The sequence below is a fragment of the Erinaceus europaeus genome, chromosome 4 (assembly GCF_950295315.1).
Source record: "Erinaceus europaeus chromosome 4, mEriEur2.1, whole genome shotgun sequence".
Classification (NCBI taxonomy): domain Eukaryota; kingdom Metazoa; phylum Chordata; class Mammalia; order Eulipotyphla; family Erinaceidae; genus Erinaceus; species Erinaceus europaeus.
The window spans coordinates 127,764,858-127,789,164 of record NC_080165.1 but is presented as its reverse complement, the minus strand read 5'-3'; the positions used below and the strand labels follow the sequence as shown (position 1 = coordinate 127,789,164).

Here is a 24,307-nt window from a genome sequence, read left to right as displayed (position 1 = left end):
TATATACCAATCATCTCTGTCTAGATATGCACAAGCAAGCACACCTTGAATCACATCTTAGTACACTGATATTTTCTCCCAACTCTGTTGAATTTGATGCATAAATTACATTCCCACCAGCAGTGCAGTATGAAGAACTATCAGAAGGCTAGAAATGAACCTACCCTAAGATCCTGCAATTCCTCTCCTGGGGATATATACTATGGCGTCAAACACATTCATCCAAAAACATCTCTGGTACACACCTATATTCATAGCACAATTTGTGATAGCCAAATCCTGAAAATATCCTAGGTGTCCAACAGCAGATGGTAGTTGTTTTCACCTTTTTATATGTTTTATAAAACATAATCACCTCCATTTCTATCTATTCTATCTGATCTTTAAGTGTTTATAACACATTAACAAAGACCAGCAAAATAACTTCCCTGGATAGAAGTTCTACTTTATCCCGTGTGAAATCCTGGTTTGAATCTAGCTCTCACTTCAATGGAGGAAGCTTCAGTGCTATGACATCTTTCTCTCTTTCTTTTTATCTCTCTTTTTCCTGTGTCTATCTGTATGAAAAAAATTGGAGGATCTGGGCTCCAACTTAGTGAGCCACTCAATTGAGCACACACATTACTGTGCAAAAGGACGCAGGTTCATGGAGTCTTGGAGCCACTGTTATAACCCTGGTGAAAAAAAATATATACATATACATACACATATACATCATTTTGATATTCTTCAAAAGGAAAAAAAATAGCATTAAAATCTCAAGAAGTAGTGCTAACAAATTAGTCTTTATGATACATTTTACAAAAGTCAGATTTTCAAAATTCTGGAAGAAACTCATTTCTGGAACCTGTTACTTATTTCTGCTGAGATTGTTCAAAACTTAGCAGAGTGATGATTTATTATTTAGTCTGTACCTCTAAGAAAACTAATGGTTCTCTAAAAGTTAAATCATTTTTACAAAAGTATTAATGAGTGATGACTAGTGCCACTCTTCAGGCTTCTACTGAGTTTTTAGGGAAAAAATGATTCGCTTTTTGCATAGAAAACAGAAAAATATGTCATGAATCTTTTATTAATACAATATCTGCTCTGATATGTGAGAAAGTTTATCAGAATTTATCTTTCTTAAGTAGTATCATGAATTAGGCTCTAAAGAAACATCTCAGTGCTTTAGGTTATGGTATAATTCAGTGGATATGATAGATATTTTACATACAAAATTACATGAATTGAGTATCAGGATTATGAAAAGTTCTTTTTAGACACTGGATCAGTCAATTCAAAATATTTTAAGGAGGTAGTGCAGTGGTACACCTGGTTGAGCAAACAGGTTATAATGCTCAAGGACCTAGGTTCAAGACCCTGATCCCCACCTGCAGGGAGGGAGCTTCACAACTAGTGAAGCAGTGCTGCAAATGCTTGTTTGACTCTCTCTCTCTACCATTTCCCTCTGTATTTCTCTTTGTATAAAATTAATAAATAAATTAATTAAATATTAAAATGTTTTAAGACAATGAATTATAAAAGTGCTACAAGCAAGTACAATTTATAGCTTAATTAAAACTCTAAAATACTTGACTTTAGATTTAGCTTTAAGAACTTTACTTTTATTTGGAATCACTGACTGGAATTTAGCAATTACATTTTTGCATAAAAATCCATAATTAGTAGTGTTTTTTTAACTTTTTAAGTTTTATTGAGAGGACCAGTCATTTATAGTAAACAGTAAATGCAGTTGTTGATACATGCACAAAATTTCTGTTTTCTAAAAAACAGCCTAGCTCCTTGCCTAGGTCCTCCTCCACCATCATGCACATGAAAGCCCCACCCCCTGTGAAGGAGGCCTGGATAACATACTCTTTCTAACACTTGAGAAAGATGGGTCCTGAAATTAGTGCAACTTGGAATGTTCCTACTCATAACCACAGAATGTGAGTTTGGACCTACCAGGGATGCAGAGGTTACATAGGCTTCTATACTGAATATGGGCCCCAGATCAAATTGATGGAGGTTATAGTCAATAATATTTATACACTTTTCCCATATTTGGGAGCTACTCTCTTCCCCAATCCAGCTTTTTAGCCCTTTATCCAGCCATGACACCATATCCCCAGACAATAACCTGGGTTCACCTGCATATCAGATGTCATGCTCAGGCAAAATCTAATAAAATCATGGGCCCTTTGGAATATAACTAAAATAGACCTACTAGCTGTTTCCAAAATGGAGACCCCAAATCTTTATCTGCATGATTCCAGCCTTTAGGTTCGTGATTAGTCAACAATTTGTATGACTTTCCATGTTAAATCTTTTTTCAGCTAGCAGGTTCCAGATACTAACATGATGCCAACTGGACTTCCCTGGGCAGATAACCCCACCAATGTGTCCTGAAGCCCTTCCACCACAGCCCACTGCCCCACTAGGAAAAGAGAGAGACAGGCTGGGAGTATGGATCGACCTGCCAATGCCTATGTTCAGTGGGGAAGCAATTACATAAGGCAGACCTTCCACCTTCTGCACCCCACAATGACCTTGGGTCCATGCTCTGAGAGGGATAAAGAATAGGGAAGCTATCAGGGAAGAGGATGGGATACGGAGTTCTGGTGGTGGGAATTATACCCCTCTTATCTTATGGTCTTGTCATTGTTTCCATTTTATAAATAAAAATTATTTAAAAAAGAAAGAACTTTTCAATTTGGAAAAAAAAGAAAACCCTACCCCTAAACCCCAAGTCCTTTACTTACAGGCAATACATTAAACTCAGTCCAAGATCCGCTTTGTGTTTTCTCTTCTTGTTTCTCAACTTCTTCCATGAATGAGATCATTCCATATTCAGTCTCCTCTTTCTAGCTTATCTCATTTAACATAATTCCTTTAAGCCTCTTCAAGATTAATTCATGATTTTTCATAGCTGAGTAATATTCCATTGTGTATATATCACAACTTTCTTAGTCACTCATCTGTTGTTGGACATCTAGGCTATTTCTAGGTTTTGGCTGTTACAAATTGTGCTACTATGAACACAGATAAGCATAGATATTTTGGGATGGGTGTGTTTGCTTCCTTAGGATATATATTTAGGAAAGGAATTGCTGGGTTGTAGTTTTGATCCATTTCTAGCCTTCTGAGAATTCTCTGGACTGTTCTCCACAAGAGTTGAACCAATTTACCTTTCCATCCACATCTATGAACATCTAAGTTTTGATAATGGAGCCCAAAGAGAAAGTATCTTCAACAAATGCTGTTGGGGGAAAATTGAGTTGAAAGTGCAGAAAAATGAAATTGAACATTTTACTTTGGTGCAATGCTTCAAAGTCAATCAAATTCTACTTTGTGTTTCCCTTTCTATTCTTCTTTCTCAGTTCCTGGATAGTATATAAACTTGGTTGTGCTCAGGGGCCTGGGTTGAGTCTTCAGAACTGCTACATGGGAGCACTGTGATGTAAGGAAGTTTCAAAATGGCAAAACAGTGATGTGGTTTCTCCTTCTCTCTGTCCACCCCCACCCCCATTTCTCACCCTCTATGACACACACACACACACACACACACACACACACACACACACACACACACACACACTCACACAGAGAGAGAGAGAGAGAGAGAGAGAAAAACACTGTGTAGTGGAATTGCACATATCCATAGCCTGACATGAAAATAAATACATGAATAAAAGAGAAAATAAATTAGTTTTTTTTTCCTTTCCTGTTTGCCTCCAGGATTATTGCTAGGGCTCTGTGCCTATACTATAAATCCACTGCTCCTGTGCCCAACTTTTAGAATTTTTTTTTTGGTAGATAGTACAGAAAGGAGAGGAGGAGGTCAGAGAGGGAGAGAGACAGAGATACCTGCAGATATGCTTCACCACTTGTGAAACAAACCCCCCCACACACATGCAAATGGGGAGCTGGGGCTGGAACTGGGATCCTTGCACAGGTCCTTACTGTATTTGCTTAGCCTGTACTTACTGTATTTGCTTATTCCTGGTGCACCACCGCCAGGCCCCCATTTTATTTTATTTTTTCTATATAGTGCATCTTCTTTGTCATGCACATAACCCAGGTTTAATCCAGGACCTAACACACTAAAGAAACCTTTGGTGCTGTGCACCTTTTTCCCTTCTCTTTCTCTCTCTATATATATCTCTGAGAAAGTCAGCTCAAAGTGGTGACTTTTTTAAAAAAAAATTAATCTCTTCTTATAACTATAATATAAACTGTATGCATACACATAAGTTCTCTACAGTAATGTTATATACATATATTCATATCAGTGGAGGTCATGTAATTATAGTTTGAAGTCTGTACTATAAACAAATCATTTTCATTAATTAATAACTATATACCATGGGAGAAATTAATCTCTCTGGCTTAGTTTTCTCATCTTTAAATTGATGATTATAAGATTGTATACCTCATAAAATTAGCTTTGTAAACTATTTGCAATGGTCTTATGAGAAGTCACAGTAATTAATAAATATGTGTGTATGTGCATAGAAACTGTATATATATATATATATTTAGCAGTACTTCCAATGTCTTGAATTTTCAAGTTTAAAGTATGAAATGAAATGCATTTCATAGATTGACAGAATTTATCATGTTGAGACTGTAACAGTTATCTATGCTACATTAATGGAGTTTGTGGTAGAACTTGCAAACTGATAGAAAACATCATCTCTTATTACACTCATCTGTTGACAACCACTGTTACCTTCTGTCAACAGGAAACAAATATTATGACTGTCTCTTTTTAAGAAGAGCATCTCCAAATCTGTGCTGAATTCAGTAATATGGTTACTTTGAAGGTCACAAGAGACAAGGTATTTACCATGACAGAAATAGCTCACCTCGTGACAAACTCTGAAATGTTCCCAGAGCCATCCCAAATGATATTCTCTTATATTCCTGGATGCAATTTCTGATATAGCCCACTGCCACACAGTGCCTGCCAGTACATGGTAGTGATCTTGATAACATTTCTGCTTTCATTTCAACTCTTGATTGGCCTTTAGCAGTCAGAGTAAGTGAGACTGTCATTCCATCTCCCATCTTTATGAAATTGAATTTTATGAAAGAGATGTAACCTAGAGTTTGGAAATTTGATTGGCATCTTCCATATGACTGCCTTGTTATAGTCAAGGAAGCAGTGCCCTGAAACCTTCACAAATGCTTCTCCTTTTAAGTAGAAGAAAATAAATGGAAGAAGGTAAAGGAGACAAAAAAAAAAATGAAGAAGAAGAACGCCAGCATGCTGGGCACTATGACATTCACTTCTGTTCACTACAAATAATCTACATGCTTCCAATTCCAGTCCTATTGAAAATATAACATCTATTAGAAGAGGAATAGCTAACATTGGTAATGACATTAGTAATGCACTGTTAAAATGGAGGAAGTCCATGAGTGCTGGAATAGCATTTTACCTTGTTTTTAATTTACAAAATATATATGCAAAGAAACATTTTTTAAAGGCCATGGCTGAAAAGAACATAGCCACTGCTTCTCTGATAATGATATATGAAGCATATTTTTATACTCTTTATCAGCTACTCAGAAATATGTATCTGCACTTTTACCTAGTTGACAAATTTCAAATTCTCCAGATGGCAGCTTTAATATGTTTAATATGATTGTGCTGTTAAAAAATAGCAGTAGAGTTTTCTCTAGGGAAAATCATTTGCAATGAGAAAGCAGTACCGTATGATACATGAGCATAAGAACATTGCAAGCTATTTTTTGTTATTTGGCTTTTTCTGAGCTCTTGATGAATTAAGACAAAAATCAGCACTGAACAAATGGATAATGTTGGTGGTGAATTTAGCAATGTATTCTACCCAGTTCCTGAAGTCTCTTATTAAAAATACACTCAACCCAATGCCTCATCTAATTTTCTATGTATTTGTAACATTAGCAGCATCATAATGTTTCTGTTTGTATACACTTGCAGCGTGAACAGTAGGAGATTTGGAAATGAATCAGGACCAGATATATAGATTCTCAGCAGGGGTTTCTATTGAGTTGCAATACCTGAGTTCTCTTGAGAGTTTTAAGAATTTCATCCACAAAACTCAGTTCCGTTATCAACAGATTTAAAAATCTAAGACTAGTTATGCCTGACAACATAAACTTTATCTAATTCATCTTCTAACCTACCCCCAACCCCACACCTCTTTGCATAATTTAGTGTTTACATTACACCATATTATTTCAAACTCAAAGGCTCTGATCCTACGATTATTAAGAATCTCCCTTCTGCCCTCCACCCTCCCAAAAATTATCTCCCTATACCATGATTTTAACCCATCAGGCCAATGAGATAGCCCACGAGGATGCTTTGTTGTGCTTGTGACTTAGGTTCAAGCATAGTTCAAACATCCCTGATGGGTTATTTTTTTTCCCCTCTCTGGCTCTATTCTGTCTAAGCACTAAGCAGAACTTGGACTGGAGTGGGTGTACTGCACCAAAGTAAAAGATTCTGGGATGGGCGGGGAGTACGGTGGTGGTGGGGGATTACAGGTCCTGGAAAAGGATGACAGAGGACCTAATGGAGGTTGTATTGTTATGTGGAAAATTGAGAGATGTTATGCATGAACAAACTATTGTATTTACTGGCGACTGTAAAACATTAATCCTCCAATAAAGGAAAATGTTAAAAAAATACACTGATCTTAATTATTAAACATGAAAAAATAAGATATTGACTTCTAGACTGTTCTTTATGAATATGAAGGTATGAAGTCAATTTATGACACAACTCTAGATAAATGTCATTTTGGTGTGCTTTGTGGAATATTTTTTTTAATTTATTTTTTATTTAAGAAAGGATAAATTGACAAAAATCATAGGGTAGGAGGGGTACAACTCCACACAATTCCCACCACCCAATCTCCATATCCCATCCCATCCCCTGATAGCTTTCCCATTCTCTATCCCTCTGGGAGCATGGACCCAGGGTCTTTGTGGGTTGCAGAAGGTAGAAGGTCTGGCTTCTGTAATTGCTTCCCTGCTGAACATGGGTGTTGACTGGTCGGTCCATACTCCCAGTCTGCCTCTCTCTTTCCCTAGTAGGGTGGATCTCTGGGGAAGCAGAGCTCCATGGCATATTGGTGGGGTCTTCAGTCCAGGGAAGCCTGGCCGGCATCCTGATGGCATCTGGAACCTGCTGGCTGAAAAGAGAGTTAACATACAAAGCCAAACAAATTGTTGAGCAATCATGGACCCAAAGGTTGGAATAGTGGAGAGGAAGTGTTAGGGGGTACTCACTGCAAACTCTAGTGTACTTCTGCTTTCAGGTATATATTTTGCAGTAGTTTATGGCTACGTGTGAACATATGCTCTCTCTCACAGAACCTGGTCTATATCTAGGTTTTGGGACTTTGTTAGAAAGTGAACCACCTGGGATGGAATTAGAGAATACTATGAAAGGAAAGGTCTCCCCTGAGTAGTGAAGCTGAAGGTGTCTTGTGGAATATTAATCTATTAGTTATATGGATAGTATTAACAATTAGTTGATTTCTTCAAAAAGATCTGTTCCAACTACAAACTCGACAGAAGAATAAAATCTATAAAAAACAAGACTTAAAAGTCAAGATAGTTACTTGATTTGTGGACTACGGAATAGTTTCTCTGTTAATAGGTACAGAAAACAACATTACAGAACACTAGAAACAAATCTATCAAATGAGTCAGCCATATTTCTCCTAGGGATTTCACCCAAAGGAAACAAAAATGCCTATCAGAAGATATATGTGTACATCTATGTTTATAGAAGCACAATTTGTAATAGTGAAAATTTTGGAGCTATCTATATGTCCAATTATAGTTGAATGGCTAAAAATATATATATACACAATGAATTACTACTTAACTGTTTAAAATGTTTAAATCATCTATATTGCATCATGTTAGATCGAACTTGAAGACATGAGGTTAAGATAGATAAGTCTGTACCGAATAAGGCAAATAGCAAATAATCTCAATCATAAGTGGAAGTTAGTGAATAGACGCAGGAAGGGAGAACACAAAGTAAATCTTGGACTGGGAAGTGGGGGCAGATTCTCACCTGGTAGAGTGCACATGTTACAATGCACAAGAATCCAGGTTCAAGGCCCCAGTCCCCCACCTGCAGTACAGAATCTTTGCAAGTGGTGAGGTAGTGCTACAAGTATTTCTCTCTCTCGCTCTCTCCCATTTTCTATCTCTCCATTCCCTTTCAACTTTCTGTCTATATCAAGTAGATAGTTTCTTTACTTAACTCTCATATGTCAACCCTGTCTAATTTCAAGTTTTTCTTCTGAAGATTTTATTCTCCTCTAAGCCTTCATAGAATTGAAACAAACTAAAGTCTTTCTCTGAATTAGACTTTGACTTAAGGGAATAGTAAGTGTAGTTTGAGCTAATCATATCACTAAGACTTACTCCATGTCAGCAAGAAGGCTGGTTTGTTTTCTTACCTAACCTGGTTGTTTGGTACAAGAGCCCTAACTTTTGATCCTTCTTGGCTTTATATATATACCTTCCTCACTACACTTAAGCATTGCTATATTTAGATTTAAAGCAAGAGGTGTGATTCTTGTTGTTATTTGAACATTTAAAGTTAATTGTAGGCTTACAAACTGGCGTAATTCCAATATTTTTATAACTCAAAAAATGAGAGATCTGATAAGAGAGAGAGATGAAGAAAAGTCTATCTTGGAAAAGTCAGATAATGTAATATAGCCACTAAATTCATGTCTTTTATACTGATGGCTGTAGGTATTTCAGAAAAATTACAATGTAGCATCAATACTAGTCACAAGTCATCACAAAATATGTAATAATAATGAAGAAAGTATGAAAATTTAATATAACTACCAGCATGTGGGATAAAGACACAAAGTAACCATATGCTATTGGAAAAAGGGTACTGATGGATTTGCTTATAGCAGGGTTGGAATAAACATTCAATTTGTAAATATAAAACCAACAAATAAACAAAAAGCAGCCATAGTAACTGAAAAGAAATGAGATACTTCTGTTTCTTTATGTGTCCACTACTTGCTGTTGAAGACATAGATATTGACATTAGAAGTACTAGGACTAATCAGTTCTACAAACATTACATTGGAAGAGATATCAATCTCTTTATCAATGTAATAAATATATGGGTATATATTATAATATATGGGATATTCTTTGTATAAGCATGATTTAAAAGTAGATATTATCTTCAAAAGCATATTACAGTGCATACTAGAGTACTTGGTATATTATAGGTGCCCCTTATATTTTATTGATCTTTATATCAGGACTCAGACTTGCTATTTGCCAATAGTGTCAAAAATAGAGTTTTATATGATAAGGATCTAGTAGGTTAAAATTTATATCTCTATTACTAATTATCAAACAGCATTTATAATTATGCACAGATTTTGGTATGTGAACATACACATTAAGTTAACATATAAATCGGTAAATTCAGTTGAACAATAACCAAAGAGTATAGTTATGTGTGCTGTAGTGTTAACATGCTGTGCTACACTTTTAGAAGACTATTTTTAATGATACTTTTCTACTTTTAAAATCTAGCAGAATATTCTAGTCATCAGCTTGTCTTTTGATAGCATGAATGTAAACTATGAAATGATTATAAATTGCTACACAGGATGAACAGCTGTGAGAAATAATACATTATTCTGTGATCAAAACAACTAGGGATATTAGCTGGTATATAGAGTTATTTATAAATGGCATTGTGAAACAAAATAATGAAAAAAGTGCTAACGTATACTATTTTACTTTTTATATGGGTCAATTTTAATTCAACTTCAGGATTATGTATTTCAATAGGATATCTTCAGAGATAATGTGTGCTGTGTTTTATACAACTTATAAAATGTTTTCTTATAAGAAACATAAATACTTGTTTTTATTTAGTGTTTTTGAGTCTATCTCAAATATGATCCTGCATGTTGTTTTTCCAGGTTTTCCTGTAAGAAGAGTTGGAGTTTTTTTTTTCTTGTTGTTGTTTGTTTGTTTGTTTGTTTGTTTTCCCCTCCAGGGTTATCGCTGGGACTCCGTGTCGGTGGTGTCTGCACTATGAATCCTCTAACCCTGGAGGCCATTTCCTCGATTTTGTTGTTTTATTATTGTTGTTGGATAGGACTGACAGAAATTGAGAGAGAAGGGGAAGTCAGATAGGGGGAGATAAAGATAGACACACCTGCCGACTTGCTTCACCTCTTGTGAAGCTGCTCCCCTGAAGGTGGGAAGCTAGAGGCTGGAACTGGGATCCTTCAGTGGATCCTTTTGTTTGGTACTATGTGCACTTAACCCATTTTACTACCCTCAAGAGCTGAGTTTTATTTATTCATTTTATTTATTTCCATAATACAACAGTAAAATCAATCCAATCCAGATACTAAAGCAATGAGGAAAATATTCATTAAAAATGTACCTTTGAATAATTGAGATGATCTATGTCTATCATGCTATTATATGGAGTTTTAGCCAACAGAATAATAAATATTTGATCACATTTAACTAAAATATTCTGTCAAGAATAGAATAATATGTATACTAATGACCACTGTTGGAGTTTTTTATGCATTGCTATAATGTGAATTGATAATTGCAGTCACCATAGTTGTAGGTTAATATATAAGTACACTTATTATATACTCTAGATATGTTATTATTCATGAAAATCTTAGAATATATGCTCTACAATATCCCCACCTTATAGGTCAAAAACAAAGATTTAAAAATTGGCTGATATCATCTGGTCACATATGCATTAGAATCGACTTAGATTGTTTAATTCATAGCCTTGGCTCTGAACCATGGTGCTATATTATATTGACTTTCATTACAATCAAAACCATGTAGAGACAGATTTTTTTCAGTAGTGTTCAGTTGTGATCCAGTGTTTAACTCCAGTATCACTTCACTGAGAAAATGTTCATTTACAGGATTTTCAGTGTCTCATGGGTATATTTCCACATTTGCCCCACAATAAATATCAGTACATTTCACCCTTAACCAAACCATCATCATATTACATTTTAGGCTCTTAGATGCACAACCTTCTCTTGCTAATCCTCCCTGAACCCTTCTAAGTTTCCAAATCTACTATGATACACTATACTCCACTGAGGACTCACCTTATATGGTCCTTTGCTTTGCATCTTAGAGCCCATCTGTGAATGAGACGAACCAGTATACATCCTTCTCCTTCTGGTTTATCTTGCACAACATGATTCTGTCTAGTTGGATTCATGTTATAGTGAAGGAGAATATGTTATAGATTCATACAGATGTGTAGTATTTGACTGTGCAGATTTGCCTCAGCTTCTTGTACCATGCATATATTATTGGACACTTGGGTTGTTTCTAAATGTTGGGAATTACAAATAGTACTGCCATGAACATACTGTCTTTGTGACCCTGCATGCCTTCTATCTTTGAAAATGCTCCAGAGGAGCTTGAGTAAGAAATCTATTCTACTTTCCTGGTATCTGTTAGATCCAACCTATCTGTCTTTTCAATTAGTGATCTCTCTCTCTTTTTTTTCTTATTCATTTGCAATCTAGCTGGTCTGTCTATATAGAATAGGGGGGCATTAAGGTCCCCATATTATCATTCTGTTTCTATTGAAGTATCTCTTCATTCCTGTTAGTGATTTTTTATTTATCATACACTGATGTTTATGAGACTTATATGATCTTAGTTAACTGATTTTTTGTCACCATATAGAATCTGTCCTTGTCTTTTATTGCTTAACCTATCATAAAGTTTATTGTGTCAAATATAGATGTTTTCTTATGTGTTTCATTAGCTGGTATTACTATTATTTTCCAGCCTTAATCTATGAGGCTGTATTTGTCCTGTTGAGTGAAATTTGTTTCCTGCAAATAGTTCATTTCTGAGCTGTGTTTCTTGATCCATTATGTACCTGTTTCTTTTAAGAGTTAAATTCAGAATATTCACAGTAAACTATGAATATTATGAATTAATTCCTGTCATTTTATGTAGGTGTTGTTTATTGTAGTTTTTGATTTGTTTGTTTTTATGAGTCCCTTTAGAAAATGTTTTGTAAAGTAGGTCTAGTTGCGATAGATCCTTTCAGATTTGCTTATACATATGGCTTTAAATTTCTCTATCCAATGTAAATTAAAGCCCAGAAAGGCAGTGTGTGTGTATGTATATATATATATATATATATATTTTATTGGAAGCCTTTCTCATTGCATTGAACTCTCTATAAATATCATGCAGTTCTTAAATATTTTGCCGTCATATTCTGGTCTTCGGGGTCTCTCTGTGTGTCTCTCTTTCTGTCTGTCTGTCTCTCTTTCTCTCTTTCTCTCTCTCTGCCTCCAGGGTTATTTCTGGGGCTTGGTGCCTACACCACGAACCCACTGCTCCTGGAGGGTATTTTTTTCCCTTTTGTTGCCCTTGCTGTTTATCTTTGTTATTATTATTGTTGTTGCTGTTGTTGTGTAGGACAGAGAGAAATTGGGAGAGGAGGGGAAGACAGAGAGAGGGAGAGAAAGATAGACACCTGCAGACATGCTTCATTGCCTGTGAAGCCACCCCTCTGCAGTTGGGGAGCCGGGGGCTCAAATCGGAATCCTTACGCTGGTCCTTGCACTTCATGCCATGTGCACTTAACATGCTATACTACCGCCCAAGTTTTCCTGTAGGTGGTTATTTAGTTTTCTCTTGTTGCCCTCAGGATCTTTTTCATATTTGTTTTTGTAATTTTAATTATAATATGCCTCGGTGTGCACACACTTTATTTTGCTTTATGTGGCATTCTGTATTTCTGGAGTTGAACATCTCTCCTTTTGTGCTGTTGGAGGAACTTCTCAGGTATCTCCCCCAGTACATCTTCCCCTTTCTCTTCTTCTGGGATGCATTTTAAATTTATCCCATAAATATTTAATGTTATTTTCACTTTTATTCCTTTTCTTGTCTTTCGTGCTTTACCTTAGTATTCTCTGCCTTATCTTTAAACTTACTGAGTTTTCACCCTCTGCCATTCTGCTGTTATGGTCCTCATTTGTACTCATTAGATTCAAAGGAGGTCTCGAAACTTTACATCAGGCTCAACCTGACGCTGTTGACTGGCTACGGAAGAAGGGCAAACGCTAGAAAAAGAAGCCCAGTTTGTGGCCTCTTTAGATACTCTGACCTTTCGCTCAGCTAGTGTGATCATTAGTTCAGCTTCTGCAACTTTTATTTCTTTGTTTTCTACTTGAATTTGTTCATTGCTTCTCTGTTTTTGGAATTATCCATCATTCGCTTCATTATTTCTCTGAGAATGTTGATGACTGAACATTTTCAGAGAGCTTACCTATCTCCTATGTATTTAGTTGTGTTTTTTTTTCAGGACATTTGTCTTGGCCTTTTGGTGAAGGTAGTAAGTGTATTTTCTTATGTTTCCCTTTTATGATGTATATTATTGTGCTTCAGTGGACTCTATAGGGAATCCTTCCTTAATTGGTTCTCTTTGGGGTGAACTTTCTGTTCCTAAGGTGATTTGTTGTGGTGGAGGTATCATGCTTATCTAGTTCATCCAAAGATTTGGCTAAAGATATACACAATAAATCTGGGACCTCTCAAATGTCTTTAGCAGGGAGCTGCGATGGACAGTGCCCCATTACCCTCCCGAAAAATACGTCGGGAAAGGTGTTAATAATTGAGTTCATGGATTAAGTCTGAGATCTCTGGAGGTCTAGAGTAGCCAAGGATGATCGGTGGGAAGAGGTACATATAAAAGGTTTACTTCTTTCATCTTTAGATAGTTCTATGTAGTAGAATTCTCTTGTCTTTTTAACTTGGTATTGAGCTGTTGTCTCAAATTGAGATCCTGCTATTGGTTTGCCTTTTTTTTCCCCATCATCATTGCCTTCTGGTTATTATAATGATGGTCTCCTCAACATTCTGGTTTCTCGTATACTCCTCTGAGCTGTACAATCTTCTATGCAAGTCTTTTGAATGTTCAGACTTCACTTGGCCTCTGGAACCAACTAGGAGAGCTGCATTCAAGGCCACCATCTTGCTGGAAGTCCCTATTTGTAATATATTGTAGTATATTATTTTTATCTTGTTTTTAAGAAAGGCTCTTATGAGAAAAAAAATAAATTCTTTATTCAGTTGAAGGGATATATATATATATAATCTATGATCTTTAATTGAATTAAATATTTAGTCTTATGTATACATGTATACATACATAAATTTATACCTGTATATGGAGAGAGAGAGAGAGAGTGAGTTTGATTCACATAAGATAGAAAGGAACTATAGCACCACAATAGCACATTAAGTGCTTGGGGTGAAACTGAGAACCTCAGGCATAAAAGACCTGTACTCTAACTGCTTGAGCTAGTTCCTCACTCATGATAATTTACCTGTGAACCATTCCTGGAAAACACCTTGCAATCTGGTTTTTGTTCCATTTGATGAAAATATATGTATGAAAACACACTCACAATCATTTGAATAATTTCAGTTATCCAAGAGTAGCTAAAACTCTTCAAATAAAACTATATGTTTGACTTTGACTTTGTGTATACCTTATAGGTATATCAAGTTTATCATCTTAATTTTATATATGAATCAGGTCTAGTTTGTCATCTTAATTTTATATATGCATCAGATCTTTTATTAAGATGAACAAGGTCTCATATCTTCTTCATATGATGTTTTAAAATTGGCATGTATTTTCCCATTCATTTTTTTCATTATTAACATAGAGAATCTTCAAGAGAAAATGTCATCAGTCATATTTACACAGTTTTGCTTTCTGATATATTAGATAACACCTTAAAGTCCCAGATCACTCTAAATTCTACAATTTTCTTTAAGTTGTATTAAGGATTTAAAAAAAATAGGGCATCTTTTATGGAACAAACACTCCTGAGTATTCTCTAGGTCACAATTAAACATAGAAGACTTCTGAAGAGAGTAAGTAAGCAGAATGTAGTTGAGACCTAGCTTGGAAAGATTCATCAAAGATAGGACAGATGCAAATATAAGAATTAACATTCTTAAAAGGGGAAAATAAATAAAAGAAGCAAGAAATACCAGCAAAGTTAAATAAAGACAAAATGAAGAACTCAAACTATAAACTGAAGTGACCCAAAGGACTTCGGGTAAAAGTATATTACAAAATGCAGAGGGTTCAACACAAGGATATTGGTTCTTTGGTGCTGAGTCTGGGATAATACATTTTTTTTTGTGATGGAATTTTGTTTTTATTTTTTATTTAAGAAAGGATTAATTAACAAAACCATAGGGTAGGAGGGGTACAACTCCACACAATTCCCACCACCCAATCTCCATTTCCCACCCCCTCCCCTGATAGCTTTCCCATTGTCTATCCCTCTGGGAGCATGGACCCAGGGTCATTGTGGGTTGCAGAAGGTAGAAGGTCTGGCTTCTGTAATTGCTTCCCCTCTGAACATGGGCGTTGACTGGTCGGTCCATACTCCCAGTCTGCCTCTTTCTTTTCCTAGTAGGGTGGGTCTCTGGGGAAGCGGAACTCCAGGACACATTGGTGGGGTCTTCAGTCTAGGGAAGCCTGGCCGGCATCCTGATGACATCTGGAACCTGGTGACTGAAAAGAGAGTTAACATGCGAAGCCAAACAAATTGTTGAGCAATCATGGACCCAAAGCCTTGAATAGTGGAGAGGAAGTGTTAGGGAGGTACTCACTGCAAACTCTAGTGTACTTCTGCTTTCAGGTATATATTTTGCAGTAGTTTACGGATACGTGTGAACATATGCTCTCTCTCACAGAACTTGGTCTATATCTAGATTTTGGGACTTTCTTAGAAAGTGAACCACCTGAGATGAAATTAGAGTATACTATGAAAGGAAAGGTCCTACCCGAGTAATGAAGCTGAAGGGTTGTCATTACACACGTGAAGTCTCTGGACACAGTCTGAAGTGAACCATGTTGAGGTGGCAATTGTTGTGTTGGTTAGGTTGTGATCGGCAGATGCAATATTATTTGATATGGATGGGAAAGTGGGCCCTATCCAATGGTTCCAGGACTGGGGGAAGTAGGGGTTCTATAGTGGAGATGTGAGGTTCCTGCTGTCTTAGGGTTCAAAAAGACAATCAACAGTTAATGTTATCATCACATTATTTGGTAATTGGGTTAACTTTGAAAAGTCCTTTTGTTAGGGTTTGCTGTACAGTACCCAGTATCTTGTATATAGCTGTGCTATTCGTTGCTTCTGATCTACTTGGTCTAGGCTTTTGAGAGAGTCTGCATATCAATTATACAGCCTATATATTGAAAAGATTCAGTTTGTGTTTTGAAAAACTTCGAGACATAAAATTAGTTTTCCCCCTCTCATATTAATTAACTAGTGATTTATGTGGGGATAATACATTTTTAAGAAGTATGAAATTGTTCAAACATTTTATAGTATTATAAGTCAAGGTTACCTCAAAAGCAAATACAACTTTTGTTTAGAAAAAAATCTTTTAGTTATTTTAATTTTGTTTTTATAAGTGATTTAATAATGATTAACAATATTGTACGATAACAGATTTACAGTTCATACCACCAAAGTTCTGTATACCATCTCCTCCATTAGAAGCTTCCTATTCTTTATCTCTCTGGGAATATGGGCCAAAATTCTTTATGGGGTGCAGAAGGTGGGATGTCTGGTTTCTGTAATTGCTTCTCCACTGGATATGGGTGTTGGCAGGTTGATTCACACTCCCAGCCTTTACGTCCATGACTAGTCTACAATTTGTTTGGCTTTGTATGTTAACTCTCTTTTCAACCACCAGGTTCCAGATGCTAGCAGGATGCTGACCAGACGTCCATGGACAGACAACCCCACCAATGTGTCCTGGAGCTCTGCTTCCCCAGAGCCCTTCCCCAGTAGGGAAAGAGAGAGACAGGTTGGGAGTATGGATCAACCTGTCATTGCCCATGTTCAGTGGGGAAGCAATTACAGATGCCAGACCTTCCACCTGCTGCATCCCACAGGGACTTTGGATACATATTCCCAGAGGGTTAAAGAATAGAAAAGCTATCAGGGGAGGGGATGGGATAGAGAGTTCTTGCTGGGCTAGTGTGGGGGTGCCTCTTCCAGGGCCGTATTCTCTGGGTTGGAGAGAACTGGACAGTACCCAGTACCCATAAGAAGTCAGCCTGGGCTGCTACTCACTTAGCTACTCGAGGGAGATGACTCAGGAACCAAACACATGATGGCGAGGCAATGCATTTTTTTTTTTATTGATCAAAGAGCCAAGGCTTTTAAAGGGCAGACCCGGAAGTGGCAGGCCGGAAACAGAAATGGCTAGGAAAAGGGCAGAGAAAGGCAAAAGGTAGCTGGAAAGGTAGGAACTTCCTAGCAACTGTTGCAAGGGTTTTACCTGGTAGAATTAATAATACCCTGGAGGCAGGGAGGGTCTTGAGGGTAGAAAGAAGACAGATCAAAGGAATGAAATGGGTGGGGATCTTTCAGGCAAAACAATAATTATATAGATAAGCCATAGTACCAGAAATGCAGGGTGAAGCAAGGGGAGATGGCTTAATGTTTTAAGGAGTGCCAGGCTCCTGGAGGCAGAAAAATGCAGGGTGCTTTGTGAGGCTCCTCACAACTTCCCAACAGTTTTAGTGGTGGGAATTGTATGAAGTTGTACCCCTCTTATCCTATTGTTTAGTCAATGTTTCCTTTTTATAATTAAAAAATTAAAAAATAATAATAAATAAATTTAGTTGTTCAATAAATGGGAACCCAAAGATCAAATGAAACTAAGGGTTGTCATGTCAGAAAATCTCTTTTATATATGTTCCATATGGCACATGACTTCAGTACTTCTTGAGCCTGATAGCTAACAAATAGGTCTGCTAAAATTATTGTCTAAGAAGATTATGTCAGAGCTGGGAATTGGACTAGAAAGTTGGGTTAGGGCAGAGAGTAGCTCCCAAATGTGAGGAGTGTATATAAACACCACTAGCTGAAAGAATTAGCAGCTTTATTAAAGATGGAGGAAATTACCAACAAATACTATATTTGAAATTACTGTCCCACTTCCCTGTTCCAGGGCGTTGGTCACAGGAGAAAAGTGAATCCAAGTCAATCTCTAAAGCAAGAAGGTCTCACTCCTCGCTAAAGGAATCTTGTCTTAAATGGATCCCAGAGCTGTTTCCTCCTATTCCTCTAGCTTACTGAAGTTCTCTATGGGGCAGGAAATAAATTGAAAAAAGAAATGACCACAATTGACTGGAATGTAGAAAAAAAAAAAAGCAGCAGTAATTTCAATTGACAGAATTATGACAGGTCTCTTAAATCTATCTAATCTATTGTTTGTTTTTAATTTATTTATTATTGTATAGAGACAGAGAAATTGAGAATAGGGAGATTGAGAGGGAGAGAAACAGAGATATCAGCAACATTTCTTCACCATTTGCAAAGCTTCACTCCTGCAGGTGGGGAGCAGGGGTTTAAACCTGCGTCCTTGCAATAAGTAATGTGAGAGTTTAAGTAGGTACACCTGGCCCCTAATCTAATCTAATTTTAACTTAATTAATTAGCTTATTTATTTCTGTGTTATTGAGGGGGAGTGGAGGTGGAGAGGGACAGAAAGAAAGGGAAATCCCTGTCCCTGGCTTTGTAGCCCTTGTCTTTGCTCTTTGCAACATGGATACTCAACCACTGTTCAGCCCCTCATCTAAACTTTTTTTTTAGTCCCTACTGATGAAATAAGAACTTCTGGTTAATTCTGGTAACTGGTATACCTGTTTCATTATCATCATCATCATCATCATTATTTTGCCTCCAAGGTTATCTTTGGGGCTTGTTGCCCGACACTAGGAATCCACTGCTCCACACGGCCATGTTTTCCATTTTATTGGACAGGACAGTAAGAAATTGAGAGATGAGGGGGAGACAGTGAGGGTGAGAGACAAAGAGACACCGCCATACATACTTCACCACTTGTGAAACATCCCCCCTGCAGATGGGGATTAGGGGACTCGAACCCAGATCCTAGCACTTTGTACTATGTGCACTTAATTGAGTGATTTACTGCCCGGACCCTGTTTCTGTTTTTATCCTGACTTTCCCTTGTATTTTTAACTTTTATACCATAGCAAAGCTAGTATTGTATCTTCTGAACTTCAACAGTTCTATTAAATGTTCACTCTTACTTCCCGGAAGTATACTTGGGCAATGTAAATTTACTCAGTTTTCCTAGTCTAGGAAGCTGAATCTATCATCTGTCTCTTTCATTTGAGACGATCTAAAGACTTGGGTTCCTGAGGAATATGGAGACTATGAAAAGAGGAAAGGTACAGAAAGGCAGAAATCAAGAGTGTCCATTAATTTGTTCACTATCTGTTTTTAAACTGGGACTAAGACCTTTCATTTGCTTATTGTTTTATTTAGTGTAATGACAGAGATACAAAGAGAAGCACAGACAAATGGACAGACGGAATGATGAATGGACATATGGATGGGTGACACATAATAGATCAGAACATTGCTCATCTCTAATTTATGGCAATATTTAGGGACTGAACCTGGGACTTCAGAGGGAGCCTCAGGTATAAAAGTCTTATGCATACTATTCTGTTATTTCCACAGACCTGCTTTTAGCACTTAGTAATAATTTGTCGTTTTAAATAAGAGACTCCTATGTCCCACTGTATTTGAATACAAGCATATTTTTCTCTCAGAGACAAGGTATAGATTTAATTTCGTATTATTTATACTAAATCATAAGTTAACATTTAAGGACTTAAGAAAATTACAGCAACATTAGAGAAGAGATTTCAATAAGAAATGCTAAGTATTAGACTGGCAGCATATTTCACTTGGGAGGGTGTTTTCTTTGCTGTGTTTATGACCCATGATCTAACCCAAGTCCCACCACATTGGGAAAAGTATGGAAGCTTTGGTACTGCTGCAATGTCTTTCTCTGTCCTTTCAACCTCACTTTGTATATTTCTCTCTTTGTCTGAAAAAAAGAAAGGACATTAGGGGGGGAGATAACGTGTGCTTAAGCAAGTGCACCAACACCTGGCCCCCAGATTGAAAGGGATTAAGGAAGGAAGACAGGCAGGTAGTGGGGAAAGGACACTGTGTTGGGGATAGAGCTTGAATCTAGGTGGTGAAGCTCTGGCAGCACGTGTGTGTGTGTGTGTGTGTGTGTGTGTGTGTGTGTGTGTATTTAGCAAAATGCAGTGTCTCAAGGAAATCAATTCTCGGCCCCACTTGTTGAAAGTATCTATCTGTAAACATGACATTTTGTCATTTTAAAAAATCTTTAACTTAGTCATGTTTGTGTAATTTTCTTGTTGAAAATTAATTAGCAGCCATTACTTAGCAAATGCAAAGGTTTCCCATTTGCCATGCAAACATTTGAAACAAGCTTGTTTCCTTGTATTAAGAGGTCAAATTAAGGTAACTAAAATTTAGTTTAATTGGACTCTGTTTTCTGAGGTATAAATTGAAGAGTGTGAAATTCCTTGAACACACACACACATATATTTACTATTTTATATATGTATTATTAGACAAAGACAGAGAAAAATTGAGAGGGAAGGAGAGATATAGAATGGAAGAGCCCGAGACATCTGCAGCCCTGCTTCACTACTCGTGAAGCTGCCCCCCATACAGGTGGGGGCTGGGGACTTGAACTTGGGTCCTTGCTCTCTGTAATGTGAGCACTTAACCTGGTGCACAACCATCTGGCATAAATATATATATGTAAATATAGTTAAAAGATTTAAGTTTTACACTAGATGGGGAGAGAGAGAGAAAGAGAGAACTCAGAGTACTTCTGTTTATGTGACACCAGGGATTGAACCATAAGCCTCAGGAACATAAGTAAAATATTCTACTATCTAAGCTATTTTTCCAGAAAATTGTTTAATAGTGTATGTGTGTGTGTTGGAGAGAGAGACAGAGACAGAGAGACAGAGAGACCACAAGTGTTACTCTAGCATATATAGCCAGTGAGCAAACACGAGGATTCATGCATGCATGTCTGGCAATTTACTGCCCAGTCAAGGTCATGTCTGGATTTTCAGAAGTATAAATTGTATCTTGAAGAATATGCACCGGCTTTTTAGGAGTACTGGTCATTGCTGGGTGTGCTGGTGCACTCTTGTAGTCCCAGCTACTCTGGGATTTGGAGATTGCTTGAGCCCAGGAGTTCCAGGCTGTAGTGCACTATGCCAATAGATCGGGTGTCTCCACTAAGTTCAGCATCAATATTGTGACCTCTCGAGAGCCAGGGACCACCAGGTTGCCTAAGGAGGAGTGAACCAGCCTGGAAACAGGAACAGGTCAAAACTCCTGTGCTGATCAGTAGGAATATTGGTCATCATTAAAAGGCTGATACAGTAAACTTAATGTAAATCAATTAATTAATGCACTGATCAGAAAGGTTTTTCCTCTTTAACATTATATATATAATCATATTGTAGGAGATTAAAATGACAGGCCATTCAGACAACTCATAGTGTGCCTGATTTGTCCTACATATGGACCGGGTTCAAATTTCACCTCCATGTCAATAGAGGAAACTTTGGTGATAAGGTATCCCCACTATTATGCTTTACAAGGTTGATTAAAAAAATTATTTGTGAATTAATAATGACTGACAAGGTTAGGGATAAGAGGGTTACAATTCCATACAATTCCCACCACCAGAGTACCATATCCCCTGCCCTCCATTGGAAGTTTCTCTATTCTTTGTTCCTCTAGGAGTATGGACTAAAGATCTTTATGGGGAGCAGAAGGTGGGAGGTTTGGTTTCTGTAATTGCTTCTCTGCTCAATATGGGTGTTGACAGGTCAATACATACCCCCAGCCTTTTTCTATCTTTCTATAGAGGGGTAGGACTCCAGGGAGGTGGGGATTTTTTCCCTAGGTTTTGTCTAGTATAATGAGGTAACTCATGACTGGGAATAATAATATGTGCTTAATGAATGCTCTTAACAAATATTAGTTACCTTTACTCCAACCTCCAGCCCCAATTATTTTATGCATGTATGTATTTTAGTGAGAGAGTTGGATAGGCAGGTAGACAGACAGACACTGAGACCAGAGCACTGCTCAGCTCTGGCTTTTGATAGTGCCAGGGATTGAATCTGGGATCTCAGAACATCAAGGATGAGTCTTTTGCATAACCATTATGCTATCTCCCTAGCCCAGCTTCTAGTATTTTCATAGTTGGTGCACATCCTGTTGAATCATTAGGAAAACAACTGTAACTACCTCTATAAATTATTGCTTCCTTAATGCTCACTGAATTTTTCAAGAAATATTCCTTTCTGCAGTCCTAACTCTAATTTGTAGAATCTGCTATAAAGCTACATATGATGGTTAATAGGAGCAATCAAAAAGGAAAGCAAAATCTGATAAAATTACACATTAACTTATACAGTGTGCTTCGACTTATAAGTAATGTTTGATGAAACTCTTAAATCTGTCTTTAAAGAGACAGATTGGTGTGCCTGTAACTTCATTTTATCCTTGCAGAAAAGCAAATATATTATCACACACACACACACACACATATATATATGTATATATATATATATATATTAATAACCAATGATGGCATGACTATTTGCTTCCATAATTGGAGCATTTATTGAGAAATTTCCCACTGTTTGACGGATGCAGTTCATTCCACTATACTTTTTTCCTGCTGTGTCCCCACAGTTATGATGCTTAAAATCTGTAGGGTATAGTACTTTATTCTTTCTGCAGCTTTACATTTCTACTTACTGTTTATTTATTGGATATGGAAAAAAGAAAGAAGAGTTCTATATGAGGGTGAGCTGGAGGGGATTAACAATGCTGTCCTGAGAGCAACCACGTATTGATGGAGCCTATCTAAATACTGTCATATCACAAATGGGCCGCCTTTGTATGTAGTGTTAACTGGATGATAACCTTTGAAAAGAAGATTCAGTAGAAGGTAGCTCCAGGTTTATTAGGTTAGGTTCTATGAAGTTTTGTAAGTCTGGAAATTAATCAATCAGAATATTGTCCTGTTTGTTGGGACACCATTGTGCACTATAGATCTAGAATGAGCAGGGCAGAATGACTTAGATTCTCTTTCTTACTTGCTGATAAAACCAAGACTAAATTAAGATTTAACTGTGCTGAACTATTATCATTACAGTTGTATGGTATCCAGTGTGGATTAGAAAAAAAGAGACATTATGCAAACTATTATTGTCAAGAGTTTATTTCCTGTATCAATACCGTCTGGGGAAAATGTGCTGCTCAGTTAAAGTTCAGTGGAAATAATGATCATCCAAGGAATCATCAAAAAGAGCTACTAGTATTTAATATAAAAGCACAGTTTCAAGAGTCTGTAGCACCTTCAGACAAGAAACATCATTAAAGCTTAGTGATATTATTAACTTAGGTGTTTTAAAACTATTTTCCTTTTAGGCTGACAGAAAAAAAAAGTGATTGCTTGGATCTTTTTGTAGAACAGGGGTCTCTTTGCAATACTTTACTTTGAACAGATAATTTATTATCATTACACCTGAGGGCAAGCAAGTTAGGTTGAGCTCAAACAATTTTTTTTTTTTTGGTGAGGGAAGGAGGGGATACATCTGATGGGAGATTTGCTAGCTATCCAGGTTTCACTTGCAATATTAAATCACCCTTCTTTACCTTGGTGGCTATTCAGTAGGTAGAGTGTGAAACTTACATGCATGAAGTATCATCACCCGCACTACAGACTATGAAGTGGTGCTGTATTCACTGTGGCCTCTCTCTCTCTCTTAAAACAAAACAAAAACAAGCAAACATTAAAAAAAAAAAAACCCTAGCAATTCTGACTGCTAGGAAATCTTGGTGTTCTTTTGTTGTGCTCTTGATTATCAGTTGGATAGCCAGTTGATTGGGTTTTTTTCCTCTTTCTGTATAGATTTTTATATATATATAAGTTGCCAATTTGTAAGAACAGAAAAATACACACTATTTGGATATCATTTACAACTCTTGCAGTAAGAAAAGTGATGCTTTATTTTTGCTTTTGACTATTTTAATTTTATGTTAGGGTACGTCCTGTAATATTTGATTTATATTCCAATAATATTAGGATTCCTATTATTATTCCTATTGACTTTACTCAATTCTTGCATTTTGTAAATGCAAATTAGTTTCTCAGAGAAAAGAAATGACTTACCTAGTGCACTAAGGTCATTTGGTGGCAGAACTGTTACAGAATCAAGGTCTCTTAACTTACTAAAGATTTATTTCTACTCAACATGAAATCCCATTGATTTTACTGCTAACATAGATGATGACATTTG

At 36.8% G+C, this 24,307-nt stretch overlaps 1 protein-coding gene across 2 annotated transcripts in view; it reads left to right on the top strand.

The window, feature by feature from the left end:
* Positions 1 to 24,307, top strand: part of NKAIN2 (sodium/potassium transporting ATPase interacting 2) — a 1,261,504-nt gene that overhangs the window by 545,588 nt on the left and 691,609 nt on the right. The window lies entirely within an intron of this gene.